Source organism: Taudactylus pleione, unplaced genomic scaffold (assembly GCF_031769625.1).
Source record: "Taudactylus pleione unplaced genomic scaffold, aTauple2 ptg000914l, whole genome shotgun sequence".
Lineage (NCBI taxonomy): Eukaryota > Metazoa > Chordata > Amphibia > Anura > Myobatrachidae > Taudactylus > Taudactylus pleione.
Genome location: NW_028285315.1, coordinates 226,293 through 252,397, shown reverse-complemented (window position 1 = coordinate 252,397; position 26,105 = coordinate 226,293). Strand labels below are relative to the sequence as shown.

At 30.7% G+C, this 26,105-nt stretch overlaps 5 non-coding genes across 5 annotated transcripts; all 5 read left to right on the top strand.

Moving 5' to 3' along the window:
• Positions 1-7,042: 7,042 nt before the first annotated feature.
• Positions 7,043-7,115, top strand: TRNAR-UCG (transfer RNA arginine (anticodon UCG)). The gene has a single exon. It is a non-coding gene; the product is annotated as a tRNA-Arg (tRNA).
• A 4,720-nt stretch (positions 7,116-11,835) lies between these two features.
• On the top strand, positions 11,836-11,908 carry TRNAR-UCG (transfer RNA arginine (anticodon UCG)). Its single transcript has one exon. It is a non-coding gene; the product is annotated as a tRNA-Arg (tRNA).
• Positions 11,909-14,712: 2,804 nt separating this feature from the next.
• Positions 14,713-14,785, top strand: TRNAR-UCG (transfer RNA arginine (anticodon UCG)). The gene has a single exon. It is a non-coding gene; the product is annotated as a tRNA-Arg (tRNA).
• Positions 14,786-17,588: 2,803 nt separating this feature from the next.
• Positions 17,589-17,661, top strand: TRNAR-UCG (transfer RNA arginine (anticodon UCG)). The gene has a single exon. It is a non-coding gene; the product is annotated as a tRNA-Arg (tRNA).
• A 6,638-nt stretch (positions 17,662-24,299) lies between these two features.
• On the top strand, positions 24,300-24,372 carry TRNAR-UCG (transfer RNA arginine (anticodon UCG)). The gene has a single exon. It is a non-coding gene; the product is annotated as a tRNA-Arg (tRNA).
• Positions 24,373-26,105: the final 1,733 nt, after the last annotated feature.

The following is a 26,105-nucleotide window of genomic DNA, read 5'->3' as shown; positions in this document are numbered from 1 at the left end:
ATCAGTGAAATCAGAACACCCATAGTTCAATGAGAAATTGCTCTAATGCCTACATCCCTAATCTTTTTATAAAACTTTATAGCATGCCTATAGAAAAGTTAAGTTATTTCTCAGCTAAGTTAAGGATTTTACAAAATCTAGGCTATGTGAAAGGTATACTTTGTAATGTTCACTCAACATAAATCACTAAAATATGTTGGATTTCATTTTGTAATTCATATGCAAGTTTTTCCAAAACATACCTCTAGAAAAAGCTTCTAAAATTTGAATGTTATACTTGAGGTTACTATTACCACAACTTCCACAGGTTTGACAATTTCGACATAGATGACAGCGTGGCATAATGGATGAGGCGTCTGACTTCTGATCAGAAGATTGAGGGCTCGTGTCCCTTCATGGTCAAGTCATTCTTTTTGTCACTATTTGAAATCTTCAAACTCTGCTTGAATTCAATGGATGACAATGTTGTAAAGAATGCACATTTCTAAATGTAATTCCCATAGGAAAATAAATACAACATAAACAATTATGTGCATGATGTACACATAGTTATAGGTTTTTTAGGTTTTTGGTGCATAGTAAAAGGTATCCTTTTGGAAAATGTAAGTATTTACCTCTTAACTTGTTCAATTTTGGTAATCTGTGTTGGAAAAAAATCTTTGACCAAATTGATACAATAAAGGATATTTGCATATCTGCATATAAAAATTATATCTCACATGTTTAAAATGAATCATTGAAATCCGAACATCCATAGTCCAATGAGAAATTGCTATAAAGCCTACATCCCTAATATTTTCATAAAACTTAAAAAACCTTTAGGAAAATGTCAGTGTTTACCTGTTAACTTGTTTGATTTTGGTAATCTGTGTTGCAAAGCAATTCTTTGACCAAATTGATACTATAATGGTTATTTGCATATCTGCATATAAAAAATACATCTCACATGTTTAGAAGGAATCACTGAAATCAGAACAGCCATAGCTCAATGAGAAATTGCTCTAATGCCTACATCCCTAATCTTTTTATAAAACTTTATAGCATGCCTATAGAAAAGTTAAGTTATTTCTCAGCTAAGTTAAGGATTTTACAAAATCTAGGCTATGTGAAAGGTATACTTTGTAATGTTCACTCAACATAAATCACTAAAATATGTTGGATTTTATTTTGTAATTCATATGCAAGTTTTTCCAAAACATACCTCTAGAAAAAGCTTCTAAATTTTGAATGTTATACTTGAGGTTACTATTACCACAACTTCCACAGGTTTGACAATTTCGACATAGATGACAGCGTGGCATAATGGATGAGGCGTCTGACTTCTGATCAGAAGATTGAGGGCTCGTGTCCCTTCATGGTTAAGTCATTCTTTTTGTCACTATTTGAAATCTTCAAACTCTGCTTGAATTCAATGGATGACAATGTTGTAAAGAATGCACATTTCTAAATGTAATTCCCATAGGAAAATAAATACAACATAAACAATGATGTGCATGATGTACACATAGTTATAATTTTTTTATTTTTTTGGTGCATAGTAAAAGGTATCCTTTTGGAAAATGTAAGTATTTACCTCTTAACTTGTTCAATTTTGGTAATCTGTGTTGGAAAAAAATCTTTGACCAAATTGATACAATAAAGGATATTTGCATATCTGCATATAAAAATTATATCTCACATGTTTAAAATGAATCATTGAAATCCGAACATCCATAGTCCAATGAGAAATTGCTATAAAGCCTACATCCCTAATATTTTCATAAAACTTAAAAAACCTTTTGGAAAATGTCAGTGTTTACCTGTTAACTTGTTTGATTTTGGTAATCTGTGTTGCAAAGCAATTCTTTGACCAAATTGATACTATAATGGTTATTTGCATATCTGCATATAAAAAATACATCTCACATGTTTAGAAGGAATCACTGAAATCAGAACAGCCATAGCTCAATGAGAAATTGCTCTAATGCCTACATCCCTAATCTTTTTATAAAACTTTATAGCATGCCTATAGAAAAGTTAAGTTATTTCTCAGCTAAGTTAAGGATTTTACAAAATCTAGGCTATGTGAAAGGTATACTTTGTAATGTTCACTCAACATAAATCACTAAAATATGTTGGATTTTATTTTGTAATTCATATGCAAGTTTTTCCAAAACATACCTCTAGAAAAAGCTTCTAAATTTTGAATGTTATACTTGAGGTTACTATTACCACACCTTCCACAGGTTCGACAATTTCAACATAGATGACAGCATGGCATAATGGATGAGGCGTCTGACATCTGATCAGAAGATTGAGGGTTCGTGTCCCTTCGTGGTCAAGTCATTCTTTTTGTCACTATTTGAAATCTTCAAACTCTGCATGAATTCAATGGATGACAATGTTGTAAAGAATGTACATTTCTAAATGTAATTCCCATAGGAAAATAAATACAACATAAACAATGATGTGCATGATGTATACATAGTTATAAGTTTTTTAGGTTTTTGGTGCATAGTAAAAGGTATCCTTTTGGAAAATGTAAGTATTTACCTCTTAACTTGTTCAATTTTGGTAATCTGTGTTGGAAAAAAATCTTTGACCAAATTGATACAATAAAGGATATTTGCATATCTGCATATAAAAATTATATCTCACATGTTTAAAATGAATCATTGAAATCCGAACATCCATAGTCCAATGAGAAATTGCTATAAAGCCTACATCCCTAATATTTTCATAAAACTTAAAAAACCTTTAGGAAAATGTAAGTGTTTACCTGTTAACTTGTTTGATTTTGGTAATCTGTGTTGCAAAGCAGTTCTTTGACCAAATTGATACTATAATGGTTATTTGCATATCTGCATATAAAAAATACATCTCACATGTTTAGAAGGAATCAGTGAAATCAGAACACCCATAGTTCAATGAGAAATTGCTCTAATGCCTACATCCCTAATCTTTTTATAAAACTTTATAGCATGCCTATAGAAAAGTTAAGTTATTTCTCAGCTAAGTTAAGGATTTTACAAAATCTAGGCTATGTGAAAGGTATACTTTGTAATGTTCACTCAACATAAATCACTAAAATATGTTGGATTTCATTTTGTAATTCATATGCAAGTTTTTCCAAAACATACCTCTAGAAAAAGCTTCTAAATTTTGAATGTTATACTTGAGGTTACTATTACCACAACTTCCACAGGTTTGACAATTTCGACATAGATGACAGCGTGGCATAATGGATGAGGCGTCTGACTTCTGATCAGAAGATTGAGGGCTCGTGTCCCTTCATGGTCAAGTCATTCTTTTTGTCACTATTTGAAATCTTCAAACTCTGCTTGAATTCAATGGATGACAATGTTGTAAAGAATGCACATTTCTAAATGTAATTCCCATAGGAAAATAAATACAACATAAACAATTCTGTGCATGATGTACACATAGTTATAGGTTTTTTAGGTTTTTGGTGCATAGTAAAAGGTATCCTTTTGGAAAATGTAAGTATTTACCTCTTAACTTGTTCAATTTTGGTAATCTGTGTTGGAAAAAAATCTTTGACCAAATTGATACAATAAAGGATATTTGCATATCTGCATATAAAAATTATATCTCACATGTTTAAAATGAATCATTGAAATCCGAACATCCATAGTCCAATGAGAAATTGCTATAAAGCCTACATCCCTAATATTTTCATAAAACTTAAAAAACCTTTAGGAAAATGTCAGTGTTTACCTGTTAACTTGTTTGATTTTGGTAATCTGTGTTGCAAAGCAATTCTTTGACCAAATTGATACTATAATGGTTATTTGCATATCTGCATATAAAAAATACATCTCACATGTTTAGAAGGAATCACTGAAATCAGATCAGCCATAGCTCAATGAGAAATTGCTCTAATGCCTACATCCCTAATCTTTTTATAAAACTTTATAGCATGCCTATAGAAAAGTTAAGTTATTTCTCAGCTAAGTTAAGGATTTTACAAAATCTAGGCTATGTGAAAGGTATACTTTGTAATGTTCACTCAACATAAATCACTAAAATATGTTGGATTTTATTTTGTAATTCATATGCAAGTTTTTCCAAAACATACCTCTAGAAAAAGCTTCTAAATTTTGAATGTTATACTTGAGGTTACTATTACCACACCTTCCACAGGTTCGACAATTTCAACATAGATGACAGCATGGCATAATGGATGAGGCGTCTGACATCTGATCAGAAGATTGAGGGTTCGTGTCCCTTCGTGGTCAAGTCATTCTTTTTGTCACTATTTGAAATCTTCAAACTCTGCATGAATTCAATGGATGACAATGTTGTAAAGAATGTACATTTCTAAATGTAATTCCCATAGGAAAATAAATACAACATAAACAATGATGTGCATGATGTATACATAGTTATAAGTTTTTTAGGTTTTTGGTGCATAGTAAAAGGTATCCTTTTGGAAAATGTAAGTATTTACCTCTTAACTTGTTCAATTTTGGTAATCTGTGTTGGAAAAAAATCTTTGACCAAATTGATACAATAAAGGATATTTGCATATCTGCATATAAAAATTATATCTCACATGTTTAAAATGAATCATTGAAATCCGAACATCCATAGTCCAATGAGAAATTGCTATAAAGCCTACATCCCTAATATTTTCATAAAACTTAAAAAACCTTTAGGAAAATGTAAGTGTTTACCTGTTAACTTGTTTGATTTTGGTAATCTGTGTTGCAAAGCAGTTCTTTGACCAAATTGATACTATAATGGTTATTTGCATATCTGCATATAAAAAATACATCTCACATGTTTAGAAGGAATCAGTGAAATCAGAACACCCATAGTTCAATGAGAAATTGCTCTAATGCCTACATCCCTAATCTTTTTATAAAACTTTATAGCATGCCTATAGAAAAGTTAAGTTATTTCTCAGCTAAGTTAAGGATTTTACAAAATCTAGGCTATGTGAAAGGTATACTTTGTAATGTTCACTCAACATAAATCACTAAAATATGTTGGATTTCATTTTGTAATTCATATGCAAGTTTTTCCAAAACATACCTCTAGAAAAAGCTTCTAAATTTTGAATGTTATACTTGAGGTTACTATTACCACAACTTCCACAGGTTTGACAATTTCGACATAGATGACAGCGTGGCATAATGGATGAGGCGTCTGACTTCTGATCAGAAGATTGAGGGCTCGTGTCCCTTCATGGTCAAGTCATTCTTTTTGTCACTATTTGAAATCTTCAAACTCTGCTTGAATTCAATGGATGACAATGTTGTAAAGAATGCACATTTCTAAATGTAATTCCCATAGGAAAATAAATACAACATAAACAATTATGTGCATGATGTACACATAGTTATAGGTTTTTTAGGTTTTTGGTGCATAGTAAAAGGTATCCTTTTGGAAAATGTAAGTATTTACCTCTTAACTTGTTCAATTTTGGTAATCTGTGTTGGAAAAAAATCTTTGACCAAATTGATACAATAAAGGATATTTGCATATCTGCATATAAAAATTATATCTCACATGTTTAAAATGAATCATTGAAATCCGAACATCCATAGTCCAATGAGAAATTGCTATAAAGCCTACATCCCTAATATTTTCATAAAACTTAAAAAACCTTTAGGAAAATGTCAGTGTTTACCTGTTAACTTGTTTGATTTTGGTAATCTGTGTTGCAAAGCAATTCTTTGACCAAATTGATACTATAATGGTTATTTGCATATCTGCATATAAAAAATACATCTCACATGTTTAGAAGGAATCACTGAAATCAGATCAGCCATAGCTCAATGAGAAATTGCTCTAATGCCTACATCCCTAATCTTTTTATAAAACTTTATAGCATGCCTATAGAAAAGTTAAGTTATTTCTCAGCTAAGTTAAGGATTTTACAAAATCTAGGCTATGTGAAAGGTATACTTTGTAATGTTCACTCAACATAAATCACTAAAATATGTTGGATTTTATTTTGTAATTCATATGCAAGTTTTTCCAAAACATACCTCTAGAAAAAGCTACTAAATTTTGAATGTTATACTTGAGGTTACTATTACCACACCTTCCACAGGTTCGACAATTTCGACATAGATGACAGCGTGGCATAATGGATGAGGCGTCTGACTTCTGATCAGAAGATTGAGGGTTCGTGTCCCTTCGTGGTCAAGTCATTCTTTTTGTCACTATTTGAAATCTTCAAACTCTGCATGAATTCAATGGATGACAATGTTGTAAAGAATGTACATTTCTAACTGTAATTCCCATAGGAAAATAAATACAACATAAACAATGATGTGCATGATGTATACATAGTTATAAGTTTTTTAGGTTTTTGGTGCATAGTAAAAGGTATCCTTTTGGAAAATGTAAGTATTTACCTCTTAACTTGTTCAATTTTGGTAATCTGTGTTGGAAAAAAATCTTTGACCAAATTGATACAATAAAGGATATTTGCATATCTGCATATAAAAATTATATCTCACATGTTTAAAATGAATCATTGAAATCCGAACATCCATAGTCCAATGAGAAATTGCTATAAAGCCTACATCCCTAATATTTTCATAAAACTTAAAAAACCTTTAGGAAAATGTCAGTGATTACCTGTTAACTTGTTTGATATTGGTAATCTGTGTTGCAAAGCAATTCTTTGACCAAATTGATACTATAATGGTTATTTGCATATCTGCATATAAAAAATACATCTCACATGTTTAGAAGGAATCAGTGAAATCAGAACACCCATAGTTCAATGAGAAATTGCTCTAATGCCTACATCCCTAATCTTTTTATAAAACTTTATAGCATGCCTATAGAAAAGTTAAGTTATTTCTCAGCTAAGTTAAGGATTTTACAAAATCTAGGCTATGTGAAAGGTATACTTTGTAATGTTCACTCAACATAAATCACTAAAATATGTTGGATTTCATTTTGTAATTCATATGCAAGTTTTTCCAAAACATATATCTAGAAAAAACTTCTAAATTTTGAATGTTATACTTGAGGTTACTTTTACCACACCTTCCACAGGTTCGACAACTTCTATAAAGATGACCGCGTGGCCTAATGGATAAGGCGTCTGACTTCGGATCAGAAGATTGAGGGTTCGAGTCCCTTCGAGGTCGAGTCATTCATTTTGTCACAATTTGAAATCTTCAAACTCTGCATGAATTCAATGGATGACAATGTTGTAAAGAATGTACATTTCTAAATGTAATTCCCATAGGAAAATAAATACAACATAAACAATGATGTGCATGATGTACACATAGTTATAGTTTTTTTAGGTTTTGGGTGCATAGTAAAAGGTATCCTTTTGGAAAAGGTAAGTATTTACCTGTTAACTTGTTCAATTTTGGTAATCTGTGTTGGAAAAAAATCTTTGACCAAATTGATACAATAAAGGATATTACATATCTGCATATAAAAATTATATCTCACATGTTTAAAATGAATCATTGAAATCCGAACATCCATAGTCCAATGAGAAATTGCTATAAAGCCTACATCCCTAATATTTTCATAATTCTTAAAAAACCTTTAGGAAAATGTAAGTGTTTACCTGTTAACTTGTTTGATTTTGGTAATCTGTGTTGCAAAGCAGTTCTTTGACCAAATTGATACTATAATGGTTATTTGCATATCTGCATATAAAAAATACATCTCACATGTTTAGAAGGAATCAGTGAAATCAGAACACCCATAGTTCAATGAGAAATTGCTCTAATGCCTACATCCCTAATCTTTTTATAAAACTTTATAGCATGCCTATAGAAAAGTTAAGTTATTTCTCAGCTAAATTAAGGATTTTACAAAATCTAGGCTATGTGAAAGGTATACTTTGTAATGTTCACTCAACATAAATCACTAAAATATGTTGGATTTCATTTTGTAATTCATATGCAAGTTTTTCCAAAACATACCTCTAGAAAAAGCTTCTAAATTTTGAATGTTATACTTGAGGTTACTATTACCACAACTTCCACAGGTTTGACAATTTCGACATAGATGACAGCGTGGCATAATGGATGAGGCGTCTGACTTCTGATCAGAAGATTGAGGGCTCGTGTCCCTTCATGGTTAAGTCATTCTTTTTGTCACTATTTGAAATCTTCAAACTCTGCTTGAATTCAATGGATGACAATGTTGTAAAGAATGCACATTTCTAAATGTAATTCCCATAGGAAAATAAATACAACATAAACAATGATGTGCATGATGTACACATAGTTATCATTTTTTTATTTTTTTGGTGCATAGTAAAAGGTATCCTTTTGGAAAATGTAAGTATTTACCTCTTAACTTGTTCAATTTTGGTAATCTGTGTTGGAAAAAAATCTTTGACCAAATTGATACAATAAAGGATATTTGCATATCTGCATATAAAAATTATATCTCACATGTTTAAAATGAATCATTGAAATCCGAACATCCATAGTCCAATGAGAAATTGCTATAAAGCCTACATCCCTAATATTTTCATAAAACTTAAAAAACCTTTTGGAAAATGTCAGTGTTTACCTGTTAACTTGTTTGATTTTGGTAATCTGTGTTGCAAAGCAATTCTTTGACCAAATTGATACTATAATGGTTATTTGCATATCTGCATATAAAAAATACATCTCACATGTTTAGAAGGAATCACTGAAATCAGAACAGCCATAGCTCAATGAGAAATTGCTCTAATGCCTACATCCCTAATCTTTTTATAAAACTTTATAGCATGCCTATAGAAAAGTTAAGTTATTTCTCAGCTAAGTTAAGGATTTTACAAAATCTAGGCTATGTGAAAGGTATACTTTGTAATGTTCACTCAACATAAATCACTAAAATATGTTGGATTTTATTTTGTAATTCATATGCAAGTTTTTCCAAAACATACCTCTAGAAAAAGCTTCTAAATTTTGAATGTTATACTTGAGGTTACTATTACCACACCTTCCACAGGTTCGACAATTTCAACATAGATGACAGCATGGCATAATGGATGAGGCGTCTGACATCTGATTAGAAGATTGAGGGTTCGTGTCCCTTCGTGGTCAAGTCATTCTTTTTGTCTCTATTTGAAATCTTCAAACTCTGCATGAATTCAATGGATGACAATGTTGTAAAGAATGTACATTTCTAAATGTAATTCCCATAGGAAAATAAATACAACATAAACAATGATGTGCATGATGTATACATAGTTATAAGTTTTTTAGGTTTTTGGTGCATAGTAAAAGGTATCCTTTTGGAAAATGTAAGTATTTACCTCTTAACTTGTTCAATTTTGGTAATCTGTGTTGGAAAAAAATCTTTGACCAAATTGATACAATAAAGGATATTACATATCTGCATATAAAAATTATATCTCACATGTTTAAAATGAATCATTGAAATCCGAACATCCATAGTCCAATGAGAAATTGCTATAAAGCCTACATCCCTAATATTTTCATAATTCTTAAAAAACCTTTAGGAAAATGTAAGTGTTTACCTGTTAACTTGTTTGATTTTGGTAATCTGTGTTGCAAAGCAGTTCTTTGACCAAATTGATACTATAATGGTTATTTGCATATCTGCATATAAAAAATACATCTCACATGTTTAGAAGGAATCAGTGAAATCAGAACACCCATAGTTCAATGAGAAATTGCTCTAATGCCTACATCCCTAATCTTTTTATAAAACTTTATAGCATGCCTATAGAAAAGTTAAGTTATTTCTCAGCTAAATTAAGGATTTTACAAAATCTAGGCTATGTGAAAGGTATACTTTGTAATGTTCACTCAACATAAATCACTAAAATATGTTGGATTTCATTTTGTAATTCATATGCAAGTTTTTCCAAAACATACCTCTAGAAAAAGCTTCTAAATTTTGAATGTTATACTTGAGGTTACTATTACCACAACTTCCACAGGTTTGACAATTTCGACATAGATGACAGCGTGGCATAATGGATGAGGCGTCTGACTTCTGATCAGAAGATTGAGGGCTCGTGTCCCTTCATGGTTAAGTCATTCTTTTTGTCACTATTTGAAATCTTCAAACTCTGCTTGAATTCAATGGATGACAATGTTGTAAAGAATGCACATTTCTAAATGTAATTCCCATAGGAAAATAAATACAACATAAACAATGATGTGCATGATGTACACATAGTTATCATTTTTTTATTTTTTTGGTGCATAGTAAAAGGTATACTTTTGGAAAATGTAAGTATTTACCTCTTAACTTGTTCAATTTTGGTAATCTGTGTTGGAAAAAAATCTTTGACCAAATTGATACAATAAAGGATATTTGCATATCTGCATATAAAAATTATATCTCACATGTTTAAAATGAATCATTGAAATCCGAACATCCATAGTCCAATGAGAAATTGCTATAAAGCCTACATCCCTAATATTTTCATAAAACTTAAAAAACCTTTTGGAAAATGTCAGTGTTTACCTGTTAACTTGTTTGATTTTGGTAATCTGTGTTGCAAAGCAATTCTTTGACCAAATTGATACTATAATGGTTATTTGCATATCTGCATATAAAAAATACATCTCACATGTTTAGAAGGAATCACTGAAATCAGAACAGCCATAGCTCAATGAGAAATTGCTCTAATGCCTACATCCCTAATCTTTTTATAAAACTTTATAGCATGCCTATAGAAAAGTTAAGTTATTTCTCAGCTAAGTTAAGGATTTTACAAAATCTAGGCTATGTGAAAGGTATACTTTGTAATGTTCACTCAACATAAATCACTAAAATATGTTGGATTTTATTTTGTAATTCATATGCAAGTTTTTCCAAAACATACCTCTAGAAAAAGCTTCTAAATTTTGAATGTTATACTTGAGGTTACTATTACCACACCTTCCACAGGTTCGACAATTTCAACATAGATGACAGCATGGCATAATGGATGAGGCGTCTGACATCTGATCAGAAGATTGAGGGTTCGTGTCCCTTCGTGGTCAAGTCATTCTTTTTGTCTCTATTTGAAATCTTCAAACTCTGCATGAATTCAATGGATGACAATGTTGTAAAGAATGTACATTTCTAAATGTAATTCCCATAGGAAAATAAATACAACATAAACAATGATGTGCATGATGTATACATAGTTATAAGTTTTTTAGGTTTTTGGTGCATAGTAAAAGGTATCCTTTTGGAAAATGTAAGTATTTACCTCTTAACTTGTTCAATTTTGGTAATCTGTGTTGGAAAAAAATCTTTGACCAAATTGATACAATAAAGGATATTTGCATATCTGCATATAAAAATTATATCTCACATGTTTAAAATGAATCATTGAAATCCGAACATCCATAGTCCAATGAGAAATTGCTATAAAGCCTACATCCCTAATATTTTCATAAAACTTAAAAAACCTTTAGGACAATGTCAGTGATTACCTGTTAACTTGTTTGATATTGGTAATCTGTGTTGCAAAGCAATTCTTTGACCAAATTGATACTATAATGGTTATTTGCATATCTGCATATAAAAAATACATCTCACATGTTTAGAAGGAATCAGTGAAATCAGAACACCCATAGTTCAATGAGAAATTGCTCTAATGCCTACATCCCTAATCTTTTTATAAAACTTTATAGCATGCCTATAGAAAAGTTAAGTTATTTCTCAGCTAAGTTAAGGATTTTACAAAATCTAGGCTATGTGAAAGGTATACTTTGTAATGTTCACTCAACATAAATCACTAAAATATGTTGGATTTCATTTTGTAATTCATATGCAAGTTTTTCCAAAACATATATCTAGAAAAAACTTCTAAATTTTGAATGTTATACTTGAGGTTACTTTTACCACACCTTCCACAGGTTCGACAACTTCTATAAAGATGACCGCGTGGCCTAATGGATAAGGCGTCTGACTTCGGATCAGAAGATTGAGGGTTCGAGTCCCTTCGAGGTCGAGTCATTCATTTTGTCACAATTTGAAATCTTCAAACTCTGCATGAATTCAATGGATGACAATGTTGTAAAGAATGTACATTTCTAAATGTAATTCCCATAGGAAAATAAATACAACATAAACAATGATGTGCATGATGTACACATAGTTATAGTTTTTTTTAGGTTTTTGGTGCATAGTAAAAGGTATCCTTTTGGAAAAGGTAAGTATTTACCTGTTAACTTGTTCAATTTTGGTAATCTGTGTTGGAAAAAAAACTTTGACCAAATTGATACAATAAAGGATATTACATATCTGCATATAAAAATTATATCTCACATGTTTAAAATGAATCATTGAAATCCGAACATCCATAGTCCAATGAGAAATTGCTATAAAGCCTACATCCCTAATATTTTCATAATTCTTAAAAAACCTTTAGGAAAATGTAAGTGTTTACCTGTTAACTTGTTTGATTTTGGTAATCTGTGTTGCAAAGCAGTTCTTTGACCAAATTTATACTATAATGGTTATTTGCATATCTGCATATAAAAAATACATCTCACATGTTTAGAAGGAATCAGTGAAATCAGAACACCCATAGTTCAATGAGAAATTGCTCTAATGCCTACATCCCTAATCTTTTTATAAAACTTTATAGCATGCCTATAGAAAAGTTAAGTTATTTCTCAGCTAAGTTAAGGATTTTACAAAATCTAGGCTATGTGAAAGGTATACTTTGTAATGTTCACTCAACATAAATCACTAAAATATGTTGGATTTCATTTTGTAATTCATATGCAAGTTTTTCCAAAACATACCTCTAGAAAAAGCTTCTAAATTTTGAATGTTATACTTGAGGTTACTATTACCACAACTTCCACAGGTTTGACAATTTCGACATAGATGACAGCGTGGCATAATGGATGAGGCGTCTGACTTCTGATCAGAAGATTGAGGGCTCGTGTCCCTTCATGGTCAAGTCATTCTTTTTGTCACTATTTGAAATCTTCAAACTCTGCTTGAATTCAATGGATGACAATGTTGTAAAGAATGCACATTTCTAAATGTAATTCCCATAGGAAAATAAATACAACATAAACAATGATGTGCATGATGTACACATAGTTATAATTTTTTTATTTTTTTGGTGCATAGTAAAAGGTATCCTTTTGGAAAATGTAAGTATTTACCTCTTAACTTGTTCAATTTTGGTAATCTGTGTTGGAAAAAAATCTTTGACCAAATTGATACAATAAAGGATATTTGCATATCTGCATATAAAAATTATATCTCACATGTTTAAAATGAATCATTGAAATCCGAACATCCATAGTCCAATGAGAAATTGCTATAAAGCCTACATCCCTAATATTTTCATAAAACTTAAAAAACCTTTTGGAAAATGTCAGTGTTTACCTGTTAACTTGTTTGATTTTGGTAATCTGTGTTGCAAAGCAATTCTTTGACCAAATTGATACTATAATGGTTATTTGCATATCTGCATATAAAAAATACATCTCACATGTTTAGAAGGAATCACTGAAATCAGAACAGCCATAGCTCAATGAGAAATTGCTCTAATGCCTACATCCCTAATCTTTTTATAAAACTTTATAGCATGCCTATAGAAAAGTTAAGTTATTTCTCAGCTAAGTTAAGGATTTTACAAAATCTAGGCTATGTGAAAGGTATACTTTGTAATGTTCACTCAACATAAATCACTAAAATATGTTGGATTTTATTTTGTAATTCATATGCAAGTTTTTCCAAAACATACCTCTAGAAAAAGCTTCTAAATTTTGAATGTTATACTTGAGGTTACTATTACCACACTTTCCACAGGTTCGACAATTTCAACATAGATGACAGCATGGCATAATGGATGAGGCGTCTGACATCTGATCAGAAGATTGAGGGTTCGTGTCCCTTCGTGGTCAAGTCATTCTTTTTGTCACTATTTGAAATCTTCAAACTCTGCATGATTTCAATGGATGACAATGTTGTAAAGAATGTACATTTCTAAATGTAATTCCCATAGGAAAATAAATACAACATAAACAATGATGTGCATGATGTATACATAGTTATAGGTTTTTTAGGTTTTTGGTGCATAGTAAAAGGTATCCTTTTGGAAAATGTAAGTATTTACCTCTTAACTTGTTCAATTTTGGTAATCTGTGTTGGAAAAAAATCTTTGACCAAATTGATACAATAAAGGATATTTGCATATCTGCATATAAAAATTATATCTCACATGTTTAAAATGAATCATTGAAATCCGAACATCCATAGTCCAATGAGAAATTGCTATAAAGCCTACATCCCTAATATTTTCATAAAACTTAAAAAACCTTTAGGAAAATGTCAGTGTTTACCTGTTAACTTGTTTGATATTGGTAATCTGTGTTGCAAAGCAATTCTTTGACCAAATTGATACTATAATGGTTATTTGCATATCTGCATATAAAAAATACATCTCACATGTTTAGAAGGAATCAGTGAAATCAGAACACCCATAGTTCAATGAGAAATTGCTCTAATGCCTACATCCCTAATCTTTTTATAAAACTTTATAGCATGCCTATAGAAAAGTTAAGTTATTTCTCAGCTAAGTTAAGGATTTTACAAAATCTAGGATATGTGAAAGGTATACTTTGTAATGTTCACTCAACATAAATCACTAAAATATGTTGGATTTCATTTTGTAATTCATATGCAAGTTTTTCCAAAACATATATCTAGAAAAAACTTCTAAATTTTGAATGTTATACTTGAGGTTACTTTTACCACACCTTCCACAGGTTCGACAACTTCTATAAAGATGACCGCGTGGCCTAATGGATAAGGCGTCTGACTTCGGATCAGAAGATTGAGGGTTCGAGTCCCTTCGAGGTCGAGTCATTCATTTTGTCACAATTTGAAATCTTCAAACTCTGCATGAATTCAATGGATGACAATGTTGTAAAGAATGTACATTTCTAAATGTAATTCCCATAGGAAAATAAATACAACATAAACAATGATGTGCATGATGTACACATAGTTATAGTTTTTTTAGGTTTTGGGTGCATAGTAAAAGGTATCCTTTTGGAAAAGGTAAGTATTTACCTGTTAACTTGTTCAATTTTGGTAATCTGTGTTGGAAAAAAATCTTTGACCAAATTGATACAATAAAGGATATTACATATCTGCATATAAAAATTATATCTCACATGTTTAAAATGAATCATTGAAATCCGAACATCCATAGTCCAATGAGAAATTGCTATAAAGCCTACATCCCTAATATTTTCATAATTCTTAAAAAACCTTTAGGAAAATGTAAGTGTTTACCTGTTAACTTGTTTGATTTTGGTAATCTGTGTTGCAAAGCAGTTCTTTGACCAAATTGATACTATAATGGTTATTTGCATATCTGCATATAAAAAATACATCTCACATGTTTAGAAGGAATCAGTGAAATCAGAACACCCATAGTTCAATGAGAAATTGCTCTAATGCCTACATCCCTAATCTTTTTATAAAACTTTATAGCATGCCTATAGAAAAGTTAAGTTATTTCTCAGCTAAATTAAGGATTTTACAAAATCTAGGCTATGTGAAAGGTATACTTTGTAATGTTCACTCAACATAAATCACTAAAATATGTTGGATTTCATTTTGTAATTCATATGCAAGTTTTTCCAAAACATACCTCTAGAAAAAGCTTCTAAATTTTGAATGTTATACTTGAGGTTACTATTACCACAACTTCCACAGGTTTGACAATTTCGACATAGATGACAGCGTGGCATAATGGATGAGGCGTCTGACTTCTGATCAGAAGATTGAGGGCTCGTGTCCCTTCATGGTTAAGTCATTCTTTTTGTCACTATTTGAAATCTTCAAACTCTGCTTGAATTCAATGGATGACAATGTTGTAAAGAATGCACATTTCTAAATGTAATTCCCATAGGAAAATAAATACAACATAAACAATGATGTGCATGATGTACACATAGTTATCATTTTTTTATTTTTTTGGTGCATAGTAAAAGGTATCCTTTTGGAAAATGTAAGTATTTACCTCTTAACTTGTTCAATTTTGGTAATCTGTGTTGGAAAAAAATCTTTGACCAAATTGATACAATAAAGGATATTTGCATATCTGCATATAAAAATTATATCTCACATGTTTAAAATGAATCATTGAAATCCGAACATCCATAGTCCAATGAGAAATTGCTATAAAGCCTACATCCCTAATATTTTCATAAAACTTAAAAAACCTTTTGGAAAATGTCAGTGTTTACCTGTTAACTTGTTTGATTTTGGTAATCTGTGTTGCAAAGCAATTCTTTGACCAAATTGATACTATAATGGTTATTTGCATATCTGCATATAAAAAATACATCTCACATGTTTAGAAGGAATCACTGAAATCAGAACAGCCATAGCTCAATGAGAAATTGCTCTAATGCCTACATCCCTAATCTTTTTATAAAACTTTATAGCATGCCTATAGAAAAGTTAAGTTATTTCTCAGCTAAGTTAAGGATTTTACAAAATCTAGGCTATGTGAAAGGTATACTTTGTAATGTTCACTCAACATAAATCACTAAAATATGTTGGATTTTATTTTGTAATTCATATGCAAGTTTTTCCAAAACATACCTCTAGAAAAAGCTTCTAAATTTTGAATGTTATACTTGAGGTTACTATTACCACACCTTCCACAGGTTCGACAATTTCAACATAGATGACAGCATGGCATAATGGATGAGGCGTCTGACATCTGATCAGAAGATTGAGGGTTCGTGTCCCTTCGTGGTCAAGTCATTCTTTTTGTCTCTATTTGAAATCTTCAAACTCTGCATGAATTCAATGGATGACAATGTTGTAAAGAATGTACATTTCTAAATGTAATTCCCATAGGAAAATAAATACAACATAAACAATGATGTGCATGATGTATACATAGTTATAAGTTTTTTAGGTTTTTGGTGCATAGTAAAAGGTATCCTTTTGGAAAATGTAAGTATTTACCTCTTAACTTGTTCAATTTTGGTAATCTGTGTTGGAAAAAAATCTTTGACCAAATTGATACAATAAAGGATATTTGCATATCTGCATATAAAAATTATATCTCACATGTTTAAAATGAATCATTGAAATCCGAACATCCATAGTCCAATGAGAAATTGCTATAAAGCCTACATCCCTAATATTTTCATAAAACTTAAAAAACCTTTAGGAAAATGTCAGTGATTACCTGTTAACTTGTTTGATATTGGTAATCTGTGTTGCAAAGCAATTCTTTGACCAAATTGATACTATAATGGTTATTTGCATATCTGCATATAAAAAATACATCTCACATGTTTAGAAGGAATCAGTGAAATCAGAACACCCATAGTTCAATGAGAAATTGCTCTAATGCCTACATCCCTAATCTTTTTATAAAACTTTATAGCATGCCTATAGAAAAGTTAAGTTATTTCTCAGCTAAGTTAAGGATTTTACAAAATCTAGGCTATGTGAAAGGTATACTTTGTAATGTTCACTCAACATAAATCACTAAAATATGTTGGATTTCATTTTGTAATTCATATGCAAGTTTTTCCAAAACATATATCTAGAAAAAACTTCTAAATTTTGAATGTTATACTTGAGGTTACTTTTACCACACCTTCCACAGGTTCGACAACTTCTATAAAGATGACCGCGTGGCCTAATGGATAAGGCGTCTGACTTCGGATCAGAAGATTGAGGGTTCGAGTCCCTTCGAGGTCGAGTCATTCATTTTGTCACAATTTGAAATCTTCAAACTCTGCATGAATTCAATGGATGACAATGTTGTAAAGAATGTACATTTCTAAATGTAATTCCCATAGGAAAATAAATACAACATAAACAATGATGTGCATGATGTACACATAGTTATAGTTTTTTTTAGGTTTTTGGTGCATAGTAAAAGGTATCCTTTTGGAAAAGGTAAGTATTTACCTGTTAACTTGTTCAATTTTGGTAATCTGTGTTGGAAAAAAATCTTTGACCAAATTGATACAATAAAGGATATTACATATCTGCATATAAAAATTATATCTCACATGTTTAAAATGAATCATTGAAATCCGAACATCCATAGTCCAATGAGAAATTGCTATAAAGCCTACATCCCTAATATTTTCATAATTCTTAAAAAACCTTTAGGAAAATGTAAGTGTTTACCTGTTAACTTGTTTGATTTTGGTAATCTGTGTTGCAAAGCAGTTCTTTGACCAAATTTATACTATAATGGTTATTTGCATATCTGCATATAAAAAATACATCTCACATGTTTAGAAGGAATCAGTGAAATCAGAACACCCATAGTTCAATGAGAAATTGCTCTAATGCCTACATCCCTAATCTTTTTATAAAACTTTATAGCATGCCTATAGAAAAGTTAAGTTATTTCTCAGCTAAGTTAAGGATTTTACAAAATCTAGGCTATGTGAAAGGTATACTTTGTAATGTTCACTCAACATAAATCACTAAAATATGTTGGATTTCATTTTGTAATTCATATGCAAGTTTTTCCAAAACATACCTCTAGAAAAAGCTTCTAAATTTTGAATGTTATACTTGAGGTTACTATTACCACAACTTCCACAGGTTTGACAATTTCGACATAGATGACAGCATGGCATAATGGATGAGGCGTCTGACTTCTGATCAGAAGATTGAGGGCTCGTGTCCCTTCATGGTCAAGTCATTCTTTTTGTCACTATTTGAAATCTTCAAACTCTGCTTGAATTCAATGGATGACAATGTTGTAAAGAATGCACATTTCTAAATGTAATTCCCATAGGAAAATAAATACAACATAAACAATGATGTGCATGATGTACACATAGTTATAATTTTTTTATTTTTTTGGTGCATAGTAAAAGGTATCCTTTTGGAAAATGTAAGTATTTACCTCTTAACTTGTTCAATTTTGGTAATCTGTGTTGGAAAAAAATCTTTGACCAAATTGATACAATAAAGGATATTTGCATATCTGCATATAAAAATTATATCTCACATGTTTAAAATGAATCATTGAAATCCGAACATCCATAGTCCAATGAGAAATTGCTATAAAGCCTACATCCCTAATATTTTCATAAAACTTAAAAAACCTTTTGGAAAATGTCAGTGTTTACCTGTTAACTTGTTTGATTTTGGTAATCTGTGTTGCAAAGCAATTCTTTGACCAAATTGATACTATAATGGTTATTTGCATATCTGCATATAAAAAATACATCTCACATGTTTAGAAGGAATCACTGAAATCAGAACAGCCATAGCTCAATGAGAAATTGCTCTAATGCCTACATCCCTAATCTTTTTATAAAACTTTATAGCATGCCTATAGAAAAGTTAAGTTATTTCTCAGCTAAGTTAAGGATTTTACAAAATCTAGGCTATGTGAAAGGTATACTTTGTAATGTTCACTCAACATAAATCACTAAAATATGTTGGATTTTATTTTGTAATTCATATGCAAGTTTTTCCAAAACATACCTCTAGAAAAAGCTTCTAAATTTTGAATGTTATACTTGAGGTTACTATTACCACACTTTCCACAGGTTCGACAATTTCAACATAGATGACAGCATGGCATAATGGATGAGGCGTCTGACATCTGATCAGAAGATTGAGGGTTCGTGTCCCTTCGTGGTCAAGTCATTCTTTTTGTCACTATTTGAAATCTTCAAACTCTGCATGATTTCAATGGATGACAATGTTGTAAAGAATGTACATTTCTAAATGTAATTCCCATAGGAAAATAAATACAACATAAACAATGATGTGCATGATGTATACATAGTTATAGGTTTTTTAGGTTTTTGGTGCATAGTAAAAGGTATCCTTTTGGAAAATGTAAGTATTTACCTCTTAACTTGTTCAATTTTGGTAATCTGTGTTGGAAAAAAATCTTTGACCAAATTGATACAATAAAGGATATTTGCATATCTGCATATAAAAATTATATCTCACATGTTTAAAATGAATCATTGAAATCCGAACATCCATAGTCCAATGAGAAATTGCTATAAAGCCTACATCCCTAATATTTTCATAAAACTTAAAAAACCTTTAGGAAAATGTCAGTGTTTACCTGTTAACTTGTTTGATATTGGTAATCTGTGTTGCAAAGCAATTCTTTGACCAAATTGATACTATAAAGGTTATTTGCATATCTGCATATAAAAAATACATCTCACATGTTTAGAAGGAATCAGTGAAATCAGAACACCCATAGTTCAATGAGAAATTGCTCTAATGCCTACATCCCTAATCTTTTTATAAAACTTTATAGCATGCCTATAGAAAAGTTAAGTTATTTCTCAGCTAAGTTAAGGATTTTACAAAATCTAGGCTATGTGAAAGGTATACTTTGTAATGTTCACTCAACATAAATCACTAAAATATGTTGGATTGCATTTTGTAATTCATATGCAAGTTTTTCCAAAACATATCTAGAAAAAACTTCTAAATTTTGAATGTTATACTTGAGGTTAATTTTACCACACCTTCCACAGGTTTGACAACTTCTATAAAGATCACCGTGTGGCCTAATGGATAAGGCATCTGACTTCGGATCAGAAGATTGAGGGTTTGAGTCCCTTTGTGGTCGAGTCTTTCATTTTGTCACAATTTGAAATCTTCAAACTCTGCATGAATTCAATGGATGACAATGTTGTAAAGAATGCACATTTCTAAATGTAATTCCCATAGGAAAATAAATACAACATAAACAATGATGTGCATGATGTACACATAGTTATAGGTTTTTTAGGTTTTTGGTGCATAGTAAAAGGTATCCTTTTGGAAAATGTAAGTATTTACCTCTTAACTTGTTCAATTTTGGTAATCTGTGTTGGAAAAAAATCTTTGACCAAATTGATACAATAAAGGATATTTGCATATCTGCATATAAAAATTATATCTCACATGTTTAAAATGAATCATTGAAATCCGAACATCCATAGTCCAATGAGAAATTGCTATAAAGCCTACATCCCTAATATTTTCATAAAACTTAAAAAACCTTTAGGAAAATGTCAGTGTTTACCTGTTAACTTGTTTGATTTTGGTAATCTGTGTTGCAAAGCAATTCTTTGACCAAATTGATACTATAATGGTTATTTGCATATCTGCATATAAAAAATACATCTCACATGTTTAGTAGGAATCACTGAAATCAGAACAGCCATAGCTCAATGAGAAATTGCTCTAATACCTACATCCCTAATCTTTTTATAAAACTTTATAGCATGCCTATAGAAAAGTTAAGTTATTTCTCAGCTAAGTTAAGGATTTTACAAAATCTAGGCTATGTGAAAGGTATACTTTGTAATGTTCACTCAACATAAATCACTAAAATATGTTGGATTTTATTTTGTAATTCATATGTAAGTTTTTCCAAAACATACCTCTAGAAAAAGCTTCTAAATTTTGAATGTTATACTTGAGGTTACTATTACCACACCTTCCACAGGTTCGACAATTTCGACATAGATGACAGCGTGGCATAATGGATGAGGCGTCTGACTTCTGATCAGAAGATTGAGGGTTCGTGTCCCTTCGTGGTCAAGTCATTCTTTTTGTCACTATTTGAAATCTTCAAACTCTGCATGAATTCAATGGATGACAATGTTGTAAAGAATGTACATTTCTAAATGTAATTCCCATAGGAAAATAAATACAACATAAACAATGATGTGCATGATGTATACATAGTTATAGGTTTTTTAGGTTTTTGGTGCATAGTAAAAGGTATCCTTTTGGAAAATGTATGTATTTACTTCTTAACTTGTTCAATTTTGGTAATCTGTGTTGGAAAAAAATCTTTGACCAAATTGATACAATAAAGGATATTTGCATATCTGCATATAAAAATTATATCTCACATGTTTAAAATGAATCATTGAAATCCGAACATCCATAGTCCAATGAGAAATTGCTATAAAGCCTACATCCCTAATATTTTCATAAAACTTAAAAAACCTTTAGGAAAATGTCAGTGTTTACCTGTTAACTTGTTTGATATTGGTAATCTGTGTTGCAAAGCAATTCTTTGACCAAATTGATACTATAAAGGTTATTTGCATATCTGCATATAAAAAATACATCTCACATGTTTAGAAGGAATCAGTGAAATCAGAACAAACATAGTTCAATGAGAAATTGCTCTAATGCCTACATCCCTAATCTTTTTATAAAACTTTATAGCATGCCTATAGAAAAGTTAAGTTATTTCTCAGCTAAGTTAAGGATTTTACAAAATCTAGGCTATGTGAAAGGTATACTTTGTAATGTTCACTCAACATAAATCACTAAAATATGTTGGATTTCATTTTGTAATTCATATGCAAGTTTTTCCAAAACATATATCTAGAAAAAACTTCTAAATTTTGAATGTTATACTTGAGGTTACTTTTACCACACCTTCCACAGGTTTGACAACTTCTATAAAGATGACAGTGTGGCCTAATGGATAAGGCATCTGACTTCGGATCAGAAGATTGAGGGTTTGAGTTCCTTCGTGGTCGAGTCTTTCATTTTGTCACAATTTGAAATCTTCAAACTCTGCATGAATTCAATGGATGACAATGTTGTAAAGAATGCACATTTCTAAATGTAATTCCCATAGGAAAATAAATACAACATAAACAATGATGTGCATGATGTACACATAGTTATAGGTTTTTTAGGTTTTTGGTGCATAGTAAAAGGTATCCTTTTGGAAAATGTAAGTATTTACCTCTTAACTTGTTCAATTTTGGTAATCTGTGTTGGAAAAAAATCTTTGACCAAATTGATACAATAAAGGATATTTGCATATCTGCATATAAAAATTATATCTCACATGTTTAAAATGAATCATTGAAATCCGAACATCCATAGTCCAATGAGAAATTGCTATAAAGCCTACATCCCTAATATTTTCATAAAACTTAAAAAACCTTTAGGAAAATGTCAGTGTTTACCTGTTAACTTGTTTGATTTTGGTAATCTGTGTTGCAAAGCAATTCTTTGACCAAATTGATACTATAATGGTTATTTGCATATCTGCATATAAAAAATACATCTCACATGTTTAGTAGGAATCACTGAAATCAGAACAGCCATAGCTCAATGAGAAATTGCTCTAATGCCTACATCCCTAATCTTTTTATAAAACTTTATAGCATGCCTATAGAAAAGTTAAGTTATTTCTCAGCTAAGTTAAGGATTTTACAAAATCTAGGCTATGTGAAAGGTATACTTTGTAATGTTCACTCAACATAAATCACTAAAATATGTTGGATTTTATTTTGTAATTCATATGCAAGTTTTTCCAAAACATACCTCTAGAAAAAGCTTCTAAATTTTGAATGTTATACTTGAGGTTACTATTACCACACCTTCCACAGGTTCGACAATTTCAACATAGATGACAGCATGGCATAATGGATGAGGCGTCTGACATCTGATCAGAAGATTGAGGGTTCGTGTCCCTTCGTGGTCAAGTCATTCTTTTTGTCTCTATTTGAAATCTTCAAACTCTGCATGAATTCAATGGATGACAATGTTGTAAAGAATGTACATTTCTAAATGTAATTCCCATAGGAAAATAAATACAACATAAACAATGATGTGCATGATGTATACATAGTTATAAGTTTTTTAGGTTTTTGGTGCATAGTAAAAGGTATCCTTTTGGAAAATGTAAGTATTTACCTCTTAACTTGTTCAATTTTGGTAATCTGTGTTGGAAAAAAATCTTTGACCAAATTGATACAATAAAGGATATTTGCATATCTGCATATAAAAATTATATCTCACATGTTTAAAATGAATCATTGAAATCCGAACATCCATAGTCCAATGAGAAATTGCTATAAAGCCTACATCCCTAATATTTTCATAAAACTTAAAAAACCTTTAGGAAAATGTCAGTGATTACCTGTTAACTTGTTTGATATTGGTAATCTGTGTTGCAAAGCAATTCTTTGACCAAATTGATACTATAATGGTTATTTGCATATCTGCATATAAAAAATACATCTCACATGTTTAGAAGGAATCAGTGAAATCAGAACACCCATAGTTCAATGAGAAATTGCTCTAATGCCTACATCCCTAATCTTTTTATAAAACTTTATAGCATGCCTATAGAAAAGTTAAGTTATTTCTCAGCTAAGTTAAGGATTTTACAAAATCTAGGCTATGTGAAAGGTATACTTTGTAATGTTCACTCAACATAAATCACTAAAATATGTTGGATTTCATTTTGTAATTCATATGCAAGTTTTTCCAAAACATATATCTAGAAAAAACTTCTAAATTTTGAATGTTATACTTGAGGTTACTTTTACCACACCTTCCACAGGTTCGACAACTTCTATAAAGATGACCGCGTGGCCTAATGGATAAGGCGTCTGACTTCGGATCAGAAGATTGAGGGTTCGAGTCCCTTCGAGGTCGAGTCATTCATTTTGTCACAATTTGAAATCTTCAAACTCTGCATGAATTCAATGGATGACAATGTTGTAAAGAATGTACATTTCTAAATGTAATTCCCATAGGAAAATAAATACAACATAAACAATGATGTGCATGATGTACACATAGTTATAGTTTTTTTTAGGTTTTTGGTGCATAGTAAAAGGTATCCTTTTGGAAAAGGTAAGTATTTACCTGTTAACTTGTTCAATTTTGGTAATCTGTGTTGGAAAAAAATCTTTGACCAAATTGATACAATAAAGGATATTACATATCTGCATATAAAAATTATATCTCACATGTTTAAAATGAATCATTGAAATCCGAACATCCATAGTCCAATGAGAAATTGCTATAAAGCCTACATCCCTAATATTTTCATAATTCTTAAAAAACCTTTAGGAAAATGTAAGTGTTTACCTGTTAACTTGTTTGATTTTGGTAATCTGTGTTGCAAAGCAGTTCTTTGACCAAATTGATACTATAATGGTTATTTGCATATCTGCATATAAAAAATACATCTCACATGTTTAGAAGGAATCAGTGAAATCAGAACACCCATAGTTCAATGAGAAATTGCTCTAATGCCTACATCCCTAATCTTTTTATAAAACTTTATAGCATGCCTATAGAAAAGTTAAGTTATTTCTCAGCTAAGTTAAGGATTTTACAAAATCTAGGCTATGTGAAAGGTATACTTTGTAATGTTCACTCAACATAAATCACTAAAATATGTTGGATTTCATTTTGTAATTCATATGCAAGTTTTTCCAAAACATACCTCTAGAAAAAGCTTCTAAATTTTGAATGTTATACTTGAGGTTACTATTACCACAACTTCCACAGGTTTGACAATTTCGACATAGATGACAGCGTGGCATAATGGATGAGGCGTCTGACTTCTGATCAGAAGATTGAGGGCTCGTGTCCCTTCATGGTCAAGTCATTCTTTTTGTCACTATTTGAAATCTTCAAACTCTGCTTGAATTCAATGGATGACAATGTTGTAAAGAATGCACATTTCTAAATGTAATTCCCATAGGAAAATAAATACAACATAAACAATGATGTGCATGATGTACACATAGTTATAATTTTTTTATTTTTTTGGTGCATAGTAAAAGGTATCCTTTTGGAAAATGTAAGTATTTACCTCTTAACTTGTTCAATTTTGGTAATCTGTGTTGGAAAAAAATCTTTGACCAAATTGATACAATAAAGGATATTTGCATATCTGCATATAAAAATTATATCTCACATGTTTAAAATGAATCATTGAAATCCGAACATCCATAGTCCAATGAGAAATTGCTATAAAGCCTACATCCCTAATATTTTCATAAAACTTAAAAAACCTTTTGGAAAATGTCAGTGTTTACCTGTTAACTTGTTTGATTTTGGTAATCTGTGTTGCAAAGCAATTCTTTGACCAAATTGATACTATAATGGTTATTTGCATATCTGCATATAAAAAATACATCTCACATGTTTAGAAGGAATCACTGAAATCAGAACAGCCATAGCTCAATGAGAAATTGCTCTAATGCCTACATCCCTAATCTTTTTATAAAACTTTATAGCATGCCTATAGAAAAGTTAAGTTATTTCTCAGCTAAGTTAAGGATTTTACAAAATCTAGGCTATGTGAAAGGTATACTTTGTAATGTTCACTCAACATAAATCACTAAAATATGTTGGATTTTATTTTGTAATTC